Source organism: Ornithorhynchus anatinus, chromosome 17, assembly GCF_004115215.2.
Source record: "Ornithorhynchus anatinus isolate Pmale09 chromosome 17, mOrnAna1.pri.v4, whole genome shotgun sequence".
Lineage (NCBI taxonomy): Eukaryota > Metazoa > Chordata > Mammalia > Monotremata > Ornithorhynchidae > Ornithorhynchus > Ornithorhynchus anatinus.
The window spans coordinates 10,375,137-10,387,832 of NC_041744.1; the positions used below are offsets into that span (position 1 = coordinate 10,375,137).

General features: G+C 52.3%; 1 protein-coding gene and 1 long non-coding RNA gene across 3 annotated transcripts in view; one reads left to right on the forward strand and one right to left on the reverse strand.

The window, feature by feature from the left end:
- Window positions 1-542: 542 nt before the first annotated feature.
- Window positions 543-12,696, forward strand: part of AKAP1 (A-kinase anchoring protein 1) — a 29,495-nt gene continuing 17,341 nt past the window's right edge. The window contains exon 1 of one of the 2 annotated variants that reach the window (XM_029082157.2): window positions 543-623. The gene's annotated coding sequence lies outside the window, so the exon portion shown is untranslated. Of the gene's footprint in view, window positions 624-12,309; window positions 12,484-12,696 lie in introns of those variants that run through there. The other variant, XM_029082158.2, reaches the window with a different exon arrangement.
- LOC120638924 lies at window positions 10,758-12,199 on the reverse strand. Its single transcript, XR_005660968.1, has 2 exons — window positions 12,072-12,199; window positions 10,758-11,185 (listed from the first exon to the last, which is right to left on the reverse strand). It is a non-coding gene; the product is annotated as an uncharacterized LOC120638924 (long non-coding RNA).

Sequence of the window (12,696 nt, forward strand, 5' to 3'; positions counted from 1 at the left end):
GTTTAACAAATACCAACATTATTAAAATGGGGATGAAGACTGGGAGCCCCACGTGGGACCACCTGATCACCTTGTATCCCCCCCCCAGCGCTCAGAACAGTGCTTGGCACATAGTAAGCGCTTCACAAAGGCCATCAGTATTATTCACCCCCCCTTTCCCAGAGGAGGGAGGTGACTTGCCCACAGTCCCGTCCCCGCCCCCCCCCCCCGCCAAGGGTGGGATTAGAACCCAGGCCCCGTGCCTTCCCTCCTCAGCCACGGAGGGAATGAATGAAGGAAGGAACGAATGAGTGACAGGAGCCCGGCGGGCGGCGTGTTCTCGCGAGAGCCGGGGAGGGAGGGAGGGAGGGCGGGGCCCCGGGGCGAGCACGCGCGCGGGGGCGGGCGGGGCGGGGCGGTTGCGGGGCGCGCACGTCGCGGCGCGCCCCCGGTATTTAATGTGTCGGGGTTGCACGGGGCCGGGGAGCACGTGGGGGGCGGCCGGCCGGGGACCGGCCCGGAGGAGGAGGAGGAGGAGGAGGAGAGGAGGAGGAGGAGGAGAAAGAAGAAGAGGAGGAGCAGCAGCAGCAGCAGCAGCAGCAGCCGGGGGCGGCACGTGGGGGCCGCGCACCGACCAGCAGCTCGTAAGTGGGGGCGGCCGGGCTGAGGTCCCCACCTTCCCCGTCCACCCTCCCGCCCTTTTCCCCGTCCCGCGCTTCCCGCCGCGCCCGGGGCCGCCCTTCCTCCGGGCCTTGCGACGCCCACCCTGGCTGGAAGGGCGGCAGGGAGGAGCAGCCCCCTCCTCCTTCCTTCTCCTCCTCCTCCTTCTCCTTCCTTCTCCTCTTCCTCCTCCTTCCTTCACCTCTTCCTCCTCCTTCCTTCTCCTCCTCCCTGCCATCCCGCATCCCGCCAAGGACTGCCCCGCGCTCGGCCAAGGTCGCCCAGCCCCGCTGGCATTTGCTCTCTCAAAGGTCGTGTGTGCCCGGCGGGCCCGGCCTCTGCATTCCCCCGCCCCCACCCCGGGACACCCCCCTCGTGTGTCTCCCTCCTGTGCCCCCTGCTCCCGGGCAGGCCCAGGCACATGGAAGCCATTGCTACCTGCCTTGTCAGGAGGCCGCTTGGCAAGCGGGCGGCTCTGATTTCCCTTCCCCCCGCCCTGGGGAGGGAGAAGCTTTGGTCGTAGTCCAGCAGCCCGGGAGGCAGGTGGATTTTTTTTCCACCCCCCCCCCCCCATCGATCTGCTGAAGCTCTGAATTACCGTGGGCTGTGCCCAACCTCAGCCTGCCCCCCAAAATGGAGCCACCCAGCAGCTCCCTCCTTTCTCCTCCCGGGTGGTCGCCCCAAAGAACACCCGCACCCAAGACGACAGGACCCACCGAGCTGTAGGCGGGGGTCTGCCCCAACCCCCTCCCTCCTCTGCACCCTCCAACGACCCCCAGCCAGCGGGGAACACCATCTTTTTGGGGGCGGGGCCTCGTGTTGGACCATCACCTGCCCCCCGAGGGTGGTACCTGCGGGGTGGGGATTCTCCCCCCACCCTCCAGGCGGGGCCGAGCAGGTGAAATAGGGCGTAGGGTTCAGGTGGTTGTGGTGCTTGAGGAAAAAGAGCAGAAGGGGGTGGGGGGGGGAAAGGGGTTAGAAGAGAAATGAAGGGCTACGACCTGATTCCCTGGGCGAGCGCCCAGCACTGGAGGCCGCCTCTCCCATCTGCCAGTGGAAATAGGCATCTAGTGGACTTTGCTCTAGGTCAAAGAGGAGGCCTCGTGTATACTTGGGGGGGGGCCACAGTGGAAGCCATACTATAATAGCGATGGTATTTGTTAAGCGCTTACTATGTGCCAAGCACTGTCCTCAGCCCCGGATGACGGTATTTGAGCGCTTACTATATGCCACGCACTGTTCCGAGCGCCGGGGTGGTTACAGCAGGTTGTCCCACGTGGGGCTCACAGACCTAATCCCCGTTTTCCAGATGAGGTCACTGAGGCCCAGATTAGGGAAGTGACTTGCCCAAAGTCACACAGCAGACAAGGGGCGGAGGCGGGATTAGAACCCTCGTCCTCTGGCTCCCAAGGCCGTGCCGTTTCTACTAAGCCACGCCGCTTTCTCCTGCTTACCTTATTCCTGAGCCGTGGCTGCTCCTCCCCCCTAGGCTGTAAGCTACAGGGCATGTAATAATAATAATGTTGGTATTTGTTAAGCGCTTACTATGTGCAGAGCACCGTTCTAAGCGCTTGGGTAGATACAGGGTACTCAGGTTGTCCCACATGAGGCTCACAGGCTTAATCCCGTTTTACAGATGAGGGAACTGAGGCACAGAGAAGTTAAGCGACTTGCCCACGGTCACACAGCTGACGTGGCAGAGCCGGGATTCAAACCTATGACCCCTGACTCCCAAGCCCGGGCTCTTTCCACTGAGCCACGCTGCTTCTCTAGCTGCTGATTCTGTTGTATTCTCTCCAGAGCGCTTAGTACAGTGCTCTGCGTGTAGTAATTGCTTAGATAGCATTGATTAATTCACCCTTCTGCACCTTTGCAGTTGAAAGAGGAAAATCTCAGTTGTAGACTGGCACTGCCCGAGTGGATTGATGGGCATCACTGTTTTGTGAAGTAGGGGACTGGAAAACTACTACTGTCACACAACCTAAAAGTAGAAGGATATTTCTAGAAACTACTGGCTCTGAACGCTGGTTTCTCTCCCCCGCCCCCTCTCTCCCCCTTCAAAAAAGGAGGGAATCCGTTCTCTGGGATTTTAGTCCCTTGGAAACTTGATTGCCTCTCTCTCATTCTTTAGAGGGTGAAGCATCATTGGCCATGAGTTTAGTAAGGAGAGCACTCACCCCAGATTCCTCAACAAAAAGATGCCCTTTAAGAAACAAAAAGCCGTAAGCACTAGTACAACCTGATTCTTCCTCTAATGGTACTTTATCTGCTCTTGACAAGTTGCTTTTCTATTTTGGTGCACACCAATCCAAAGCATTTTGTGTGGATGAAGTATTCTTGGAATTGCATTATGGTCTGTCTTGCTGCTGCTTGGTTACAGGGGTGGCGCGCACTTCACCTGTTTGGTTTAACCAGGCCCTGGTGGGGACTGTACCCAGTTGAGGATGGTTTTGGATGGCCGGGGAAACGGGCAAGCTGGGGAGGGCACTGACTCTTCCAGGCCTTCTCCAAACACTAGTGTGTAAGGCTACTTCTCCAAAAGTGAGGCTAACTTTTCAACAAAAATATGAATTCTTCTTCCTCCCTGCAAAACACCCCCCACCCAAAGTTTCTCTTTCCTTCATCAATCAATGGTAATTTTAGAGGGCTTACTGTATGCAGAACACTGTACTAAGCCCTTGGGAGAGTGTAATGTAACAGAGTTGGTTTGACACATTCCCTGCCCATTATGAGCTCTGTCTCCCTTCATTTCCTTGGTTATAGAGGGAGCAGATGTCAGGATGAGGGGAAATGCATAAATATGCATGTTCTGATTCAGATAATTCATACTGTGAGAAGCAGCGTGGCCTAGTAGAAGGAGCAAAGGCCTGGGAGTCAACAGACTGGGTTCTAATCCTGGCTCGGCCACGTGTCTGCTCTGTGACTTTGGACAAGTCACTTCACTTCTCTGTGCCTTAGTTTCCTCATCTGTGAAATGGGAATTAAGATTGTGATCCCCAGGTGGGACATGGACTGTGTCCAACCTGAACCTCTTATATCTATCCCATGCTTAATACTGGGATATTGTAATGTGAATACTGAATGCTTAGTATGGTGCCTAGTAAGCGCTTAACAAGTGCCATTAAAAACAAAAGACAAACTCAAATCTGACAATTATTCTCTCCACCTTCAAAGCTTTACTGAAGACCCATCTCCTTCAAGAGGCCTTCCCTGACTAAGCCCTCATTTCTTCTCCCATCTCCTCCTGCATCACCCTGTTTTGCTCCTTTTATTCACTCTTCCTCAGCCCAACACTAACGTGCATATCTGTCATTTGTGAGTATTGCTGTCTGTCTCCCTTTCTAGACTGAAAGCTCACTGTGGATAGGGAATGTGGCTGGCACCTGTTATTTTTCTACTCTCCTAAGCACTTAGTACAGTGCTCTGCACGCAGTATTTGCTTAACAGATATAATTGATTGATTGAAGGTAGAGCCCAGGATTCTTTTTTCCTTTGCCTTAAAAGCTCAATCCAAAGAATCTAGTAGCCTCTGCTGTAGATCGACCCCCCCCCGGATCATGTGGGTCTTGAGCTCATTTCCAGCATTTAAGAGCATGCAAATATAGTTTGACCAAGATCAGGTTCTGAAAATGAATACTTTATAAAGCATTTGGTGTAATAATAATGACGATGGTATTTGTTAAGCGCTTTCTATGGGCCAAGCACTCTTCTAAGCATTGGGCTAGATACAAGGTAATCGGGTTGGCCCACGTGGGGCTCACAGTCCTAATCCCCATTGTCCAGATGAAGTAACTGAGACACAGAGAAGTTAAGTGACTGGCTCAAAGTCACACAGCTGATAAGTGACGGAGCTGGGATGAGAGCCCGTGTCCACTGACTCCCAAGCCTGTGCTCTTGGCACTAAGCCACGCTGTAGTGTCCCTACCCACTGTTTGGGGTTGGAGCCTGGGCCCACTTGTGCTTTCCACTAGAATTTGGCTGAAGAATAGATTTGGGCTTTCAGGGACTTTGCTGCCTGGTGAGAATCTGAAGGAAGCCCTCACTAAGCCAGTTCTGACTTCCCATTACCTCTTCCTTCACTTTTTCTGTGTATTTTAGTGACAGTGTTACAATAGAGTAACTTTAGATGAAGAGGATAATTGACTTGACTGAAGTTGTGGCCAGCTGGCTGGGTTTGTCCTGGTCGGTCTCCTTCAGGTGACCTCTGAAACCCCTTGCACCTGCTCAGTAGCCCCCGCCCCCAGCTTCCCCGGACTATTCCTAGCCTTTGAGACCGGTCAAACTCTGCATGGTTGTGTCAAGCGGTAACAACTCTGTCCTGTTGTCCCTCCCTCTGTCTCCCTTAGCGTGTAAGCCACCCGAGATCAAGAAATTGACCCTTTTTCATTGCCCTCTTGGTGTCTAGTTAAGAGATGCTTGATGGTGATGCTGGAATCTTCCATCACAAACAGTGGGCAAACATCGGTCCAACCCAGAATCTACTCGAAGGCATTGATGACAGGGCTAATGACTCGTGCCTCTCGTACACCCTCACCCCGCCGGCCATGTTTCCGCTGGGGCCACAGGGGTGAAGTACCCACCGGAGTGTGATGCGCAAAACCTTCTTGAAGTGAAGGAGGCCACAGCACCTTGAACTGGGTAACTGCTTTTAGCTCCACTCTCTTCAAAAGGCAGATGTCTTCAGGATTCCTTCCCTGTCCCCACCACTCAAGACTCTCCTGGCTCTTCTTTAGTCAGAAATTCTTGCCACTGATGGCCTAACCTCCTAACCTTCCTGGCTGTTTACCCTCCTCGCCCACTTGAAACCCTCACCGCCACAGTACCGTGTGGATCGCATTTTTGGGAGACCAGGGAAGAGCTTTTTCCATAGGTACTCTTGATTCTCATGCTTCATCCTCAACATTCCCGGAGTACCCCGAGGGGATGTGACAGAGCCCCCGTGGGGTTTACCGTGATTCAAGGAGGATAATCATCTTCTCTCCCCTCTAGATTAACCATACAGAGGCTGGCTAGCTCACACACGCTGAACTGCACAGAACAGTATTACCCCATGCTTAATGCAGTGCTTGGCACATAGTAAGCACAAAAAAACCCCACAGTTATTGTTTATTTGTTGCTGTAGCACTGGTCGAGCAGGGCAAAATGCCATATATCCAAAGGGTTAGTAGTGTCCAGACACTCTTTCCGCACATGTCTGCCTGCCTGCCTAGGGCAACAAACCAGGTAAGGTTGGTTCATCCCGCCAGTGTCGGTGATGGATGAGGCAGACACTTCTGCTTTGGGACAAGAGCTAGTTTCTGTTTAATTTCTTCAGTTCCCCTAAGGTCCTAAATCCCTCTTATCTTCACTCCCTCCCCAAACATACTCGTTCCTAGAGAGAAGGGTAAAAGTCCCTAGTTCTTCGGCCACACCTTGGAAATCTAACTACCTTCAAATTTATAAATCTCAAGCAGAGAAACTGTACAAAGTCTGATTGAGTTGGTGACAATTTAACATTAAGAACAAGCATGGCCTAGTGGGAAGAGCATGGCTGTGGAAATCAGAGGACACGGTTTCTAATCCTGACCGCCAGTTGCTTGCTGTGTGACCTTGGGCAAGTCACTTAATTTCTCTGTGCCTCAGTTCCTTCAACTGTAAAAATGCGGATTAAATCCTACTCCCTCCTACTTAGACTGTGTGTTCCATGTAGAACAGAGACTGAATCCAGCCTGATGAGCTTGTATCTACCCTAATGTTTAGAACAGTGTTTGACGCATAGTAAGCGCTTTAATACCATTTAAAAATAATAATCTGGTGGCGCAGTGTGAAAACTGAGATGGTTCTCGATCGCCAAGTTGGTTAGAACAGTGAGCAGAGGTCGGATAACAAATGTACAGTCTGCATAACCTGTTCCGCACTACTCTAAATAAGTTGCCCGTTGAATGTTCAGTAAGCTGAGATGCCGTCCAGGTTCCCCTCCAGCTCTTGCCTCCGTCAGAACGGACCTGGTTTGAAGCCTCGGCACCTTCAGAGTATAGCGTCCTTCTAAAGCGTTCTTGTGCCTTTCCCTTCCTTCCTAACAAGATTCTTGCGTAGTTAGGTGTCCACTTCAGCCAGCAGAAATCTGGCCCAGAGTGAGAGCACCCAGCTGATAGATAACCCTCTGGTTTCTTTCCTGGTGAAGCTTTTGGGGCGGAGGGCAGGAAGTGTGATCCTGTGTTCATTTTCTGGTGAAAAGGGCTTGTCGTTGTGGACCAGCAGAGCCTAAACCTGTTGCTCTTTGGGATCCAGTGAGCCGGCCTCTTTATGACTGACTTATGCAGGGAGGCAGGCTGGGCTCCTTGAGTCCTGTGAAGAGGACTTAAAGTACAGAAAGATATTCTTGATCAACCTCACCCAGCCAATCGCGTTGTGGATCAGCCGGGCCCGACCCACCAACGCGATGTCTTGTCCAAGTCTGGGGTTTCCAGCTTCCTGCCCCATGAGGCAACACTTGCAGGTTTGGGATGTTTTCGTGTCCAGGGGTGTCGCCCCATCGGCTGCCGTGCAGCACAACTCAGCTCGGTGTTTCTGAAGCTTTTTGGATCCTCTGACCTTTTTCACTTTTCCACTTTGCCTAGCCAGGGTTAGGCTAGGGTATTTTTGATTTGTTTTTGTTTTTTTTTCCTTAAATGGTATTAAGCAGTTACTAATCATATTAATGTCTATCTCCCCCTCTCAGATTGTCGTGGGCAAGGAATGTGTCTGCTATTCTGTTGGATTATGCTCTCCCAAGTCTTAGTACATTGCTCTGCACATAGTAGTGCACAATAAATGCGATTACTATGTTCCAGTGCTGGGCTAGATACAAGCTAGTGGGGTTGGACACAGCCCATGTCCCACGTAAGGCTCACAGTCTTTCCCCATTTTACATATGCGGTAAAGGTACAGAGAAGTGAAGGGACTTGCTCAAGGTCATATGGTAGAGAAGTATTGGAGCCAGAATTAGAACCCAGGTCCTCTGACTCCCAGGTCTGTGCTGGTTCTTCCATGCCACGCTGAGCGTTTACTGTAGCATTTGTCCTGGGACAAAAAAGCATAGGCCACTCAAACAAATTTGTAAACTCAAACAAATGCAGGTGCCTGCAAGTGGTGTAGGATCAGCTGCCGCGGAGTTCCGATTTGAGGCCTTGTGATCCATGGCTCAAACCTCTCTGACATCCAACTTGAGGAGGATCATTTGTGCCAGGGGTGGTTTCGCCCTGTTCGATGCTCATCTCTCGTGTAGTGGGTTCTTGACCCTCAGAGTTTATCGGTGGTCCTCCCTGGGACCCAGGGGAGAGGAGGTGAGTAGAATCTCTGCCTCAGAAGACTCCCTGGAAATGGTAGCTCCTACTCTTTTGCCCATCTTGGGCTCCGTTAGCCAACAGAAAGGTGAAGGAAGGAAATATTGAGATCAAGTCGCAGAAGGACATCAGAATGGGCAAGAGCCACAACCGTTAGTTCAGGTAGTTCAGCATCTGGAGATCAGGGACCTGGGTGGGGGGGGGTCAGGTGAGGGGCAGGAGGCTGGGTTCTGTCCTCTGTGCTGTTGTGGGCAGGGGCGGACTCTCCCGTTCCCACGAAATAGGGCAACTCGGTCTTGAAAACGTGTGGGTGCCGTGTTACTGTGCCACTAAGACGGCCCCGGCTTTTCAACTGTAGCAGAAAGCCAAATTGGAAGTCACCTCTGCCGTTATGGTCTTAGTGAAACTTGGAAACTTCCCAACCCCATCCCCGTCCCAGCTGCTCCCTACTTGGGAGGCTGAGATTGGATGTCCGGGGCTTTCAACTCTTCTGCCGGATGATATTCTAGTGGAACGATCCTGCACCAAATGGAATCTTTCTTGTGTGTGTGTGGCTCGGCGGGGAAGTGCAGCAATCGCTTCAGAAAGCCTCTGTTAAACTTGAGCTCAGTTCTTTGGTCAGTCGGTCGTATTTATTGAGCCCTTATCGTGTGCAGAGCACTCAGCTAAGTGCTTGGAAGAGTGTAATAGAACAATATAACAGACTCTGCTAATCGTGCCAGTTGGTGCCGCACATGCCGTGTTCTGGGCTCTCCTTCCTGGCCCAGCTTCACCCAGCATGGAACTGTGAGTTCCTTATGGGCAGGGAGCATGTCTGCTAATTCTGCTGTACTCTTAGTACAGTGCTCTGCTTACAGTAGGTACTCAATAAATACGTTGATGTTTAATACCCCAGCCGTCTGTGCTTTCTCTGAAAGCTGTCTTGGGGCTCACTAGTTGGTTGTGTGTGTGTGAATGGAATTTAAGCCTTTACTATGTTGCAAGCATTGTATCAAGCCCTGGGGTGAATACAAATTAATTTGGTTGGACACCGTCCATGTCCCACATGGGGCTCACAATCTCAATCCCCATTTTACAGATGAGGGAACTGAGCCACAGAGAAATAGTGTCATACAGCGGTTAAGTGGTGGAGCCTGGGATTAGAACTCAGGCCTTCTGACTCCCAGGCCTGTGCTCACTGACAAGTCCTGAACTCAGTCTCTTGAGTGGGGCAGAGATTAGTGGCCCAGAAAGTCAGTCGGCCACACTGACTGAGACCCTCTCTGGTCCAGCCTTCCTTCCTGAATGTCATTTGTAGTGCTCCTCTCCGCTCTGTGTCCTGACTCTGCTCCAGTAGACTGACGGCCAGGGCAGGCATGTGCTCCTGGGCTATTTTTAGCAGGTGGAAAAGTTTCAGGAGCCCCATGTGAGTGCAGCAGTGGGGTCTGGCATTGGCTTTGTCCAGCCTGGACACAGATGTGGGGGTGTGGAGTGTGCCTGGGAGAAGGCTGAAGCATATTGAGGTGGTGGCTCTTCCAAAGTGGGGTTTGATTCTTTTGGTATTTAAGCACTTACCGTGTGTCGAGCACTGTTCTAAATGCTGGGGTAGATAGAGACTAACCAGGCCAGATCCAATCCCCCTCCCACTTGAGGCTTACATTCTAAGTAGGTGAAAGGACAAGTATCGAATTTCTGTTTTGCAGTCGAAGCCCAGAAAAGTAAAGTGACTTGCCCAAAATCACACAACAGGCAAGTGGCAGCCAGGATTAGAACTGGTGTGTGTTTGCACAAGCCTTTTAGTTTGGGATTAGGGGGAGGTGGGGAGAGCATAGGGCTGGAAGCAGCAGAGGGAAATGAGACCCGGAAAATGAAGCATGGTAGTGAACTAGGATTTGGCCACGATGCCTTTGCAATGGCCAGGAAATTGTACACCATCTTCATCTGTGTTAAAGAAATCAGCCCCTTTTTTTCTTTTTTCTTTTCTTTTTTCCTTTCTCCTCCTCTCTCTCCTCTTCTTCCCCCACCTCACACACACACTCACTCACACACTTTTATTTGGGCCAGAGTTCTCGGGTCCATCTGCCTGCTTCTCTCTGGCAAGTCATCCGGCCTTATAAGGTGCTGTGTTTGCCGTGGTTTATGTTGGCTGGGTCCCTGCTCACATGAAGTCTTGATTCAAGGAAGCAGGGTGAAGCTTATCCTCTTCCCACAACAGTCTCTGGCCCCAGTCTCCAGGCTAACTAGTATTCGGGAGGGCAGAGCTGCCTGTCACCAGTAGCGGGGCAGGTACCAATTTTTGCCTTGGTGAACATCCCCAGCAAGGAGTTTGGGGCTTCAGGAGGGCTGAAGCCCCACCATTTTAATAATAATATTAATGGTATTTATTAAGTGCTTCCTATGCGCCAAGCACTGTTCCAAGCATTGGGGTAGATACAGGGTAATCAGATTATCCCACGCGGGGCTCACGGTCTTAATCCCCATTTTATAGATGAGGTAACTGAGGCACAGATAAATTAAGTGGTTTAGCCAAGGTCACACAGCAGATAGGTGGTGGAGCCAGAATTGGAACCCATGCCCTCTGACTCCCGAACCCATGCTCTTTCCACTAAGCCACGCTGCTTCCCGGCACTCTTCATAGCTGAGTCGGAGCTCTTGTCCAAGGGCTGAGATTCTGGGGTTACTGCCCCCGTGTCCAGCAGGTGTTCATTTCTGCCCTGGGGGCTCCTCACCCTCCAACGTTCCTGGGTTGCCGCACACACCCTGTCACTGGAGGGTGTGGATTCTGGGTTACTAGCCAGCCACCTGAGTCAATTTGGCCAAGAAACTTGCCTAAAGTTGAAGCCGTGTCTACCCACACTTTATATGTACTCTGTCGTAGCAGCGTATTAACTCTCTTTTTTTGGCACAGATCCTTAGAGCAGCTTCTGTTCTCGGAAACGAGTACTTTAAGGCAAAATGTTTCAAAAGCATTGAGGCTGGAGCGGGGGAGTTTTCTGTTTGGGTTTTGGTGCTCTTGTGGTCCCTCACCCGCTGCTGAGGCCGAGAGTCAGAGAACTTGCCGGGGTCCGGGAGCCTTTTCCGGGATAATGACAGAGTTGGGGAGGGAGAGAAACGGCTTGGATCTCCAGTGTCCCAGGAGACCGGAAACGATCACTTCCTGCCGGAGGCGTGGCTGGTGGGAATCCCTGTGCCTTCCCCCCCAGTGTTGGGGGAAAGGCAAAGCTGTCACGGAGGTCCTTGGTAATTCTAGGAGACTCTGAGCTCTTTGCAAAGGAGAGGGGGAAATGTTAGCCAGCACCCTAAGCGAGTCATCCTCCTGTTCCCCATCCACAGGTGATGACGGTGGTATGTGGCTACCTGGCAGAAAACCCCTCTCTGCCGAAAGTTCGGATTCAGGGGCCGGAGCAATACCGGTCACTTTCCGTCCTGCATAGCCTTAGCAGGTGCTTGTATGCCACATGATCAGGGAACATGTCTACCGTCTCTGTTATAGTGTACTCTCCCAAGTGCTTAGAACAGTGCTCTGCACAGCGTAGTCACTTAATATATGTGATTGACCGTTCAGATGAGTCTCTCCCTAGGGAGAACTTGAGGGCTTTGCACCTGCACACGTCCGGTAATGGTGGTGAAGGCATAGGTCAGCTGAGAGGCGGCCAGCTACAAATACTTCTTGGCGTGGTTCCTAAGTTGGCAACAACGAGACTTTCTTGGTATTGCCTCTCGGGCCACTCATTAACTTGGGGAGCCCTCTCGTTCCCCAATATTTCCTGTTCACTTTCTGTTCTGGGAGGCCTTCCCTGACGACTTGCCCAGAGAGCTCAACTGGATGACGGAGCGGGCAGCCACGGCGAGAACCCCTCTGCCCACTCTCCCGCCTCGGTCCCCCGAGGCAGCGGTTCCTCCGCCTTCCTCCGTGACACCTCCGCCTTGCCATCACTAGAAACCTGGGGCTTCCTTTCGAGGCCTGACCCTTTGAGGCTCCCTTCCTTTGCCCTGCGCTCAGCACTCTGGAGGGAGTAGTAGTGATAGCGTGAAGTTCTCACTGTGTGCAGAGCACTGTAATACCTGCTGGGAGAGAATACACATAGGGGAAATAAACATGGTTCCTGTTCCTCGGGCTGGGGGAATTGGTGGGGTGGGGTGTTTCACCTGGCAGCACTGGCCTTGGGGAACCCCTCTTGGTTCAACCCGAAAAGGAGCCATGTGACTAGCTCAGCCCGTGTCGATGTGTAGTCCAGCTGCTAGGAATAGCCAGACCTCGCTCTGAAGCCGTCTTTCTGGGGTGATCGCAGCGAAGCAGTAGAAGACGATTGGAGGAGTGGCACAACACTACTGTGAGCTAATTTGGAATCTTAAAGACCTAACAAACCACCCAGCTCGGACATCTTATGGGACAGAGGCAACCTCTCTTTGAACGCTATGTCCTCTCCCTGACCTGCCTCTGAACCAGGGTCGGGGCTGCTAGCCCATCCCCTGGCCGGAGCCATGCGGCCAGAACCGCGGGGCCCGGATCCAGCCTCTCTGAGCCCGGAGCGCGGGATCGACTGCCCTGCCTAGGAAGGTAGGAGATGAACCTGACTCTGCCGCAGAGAGCTTGTTGGTTTTTGCGATATTGCCTCCCTCCTCCTCTCCTGGGTTTTCTCATCTTGGGAATGTAAGCTCCTTAGGAGCCCATGCTGTGGACTCAAATACTTCATAAATACAGGAGCTGGTGAGTGGGTCTAATAGTTCTGGGAGCATCAGCTCCATAACTAAGCCCACTGTGACCTGAGTA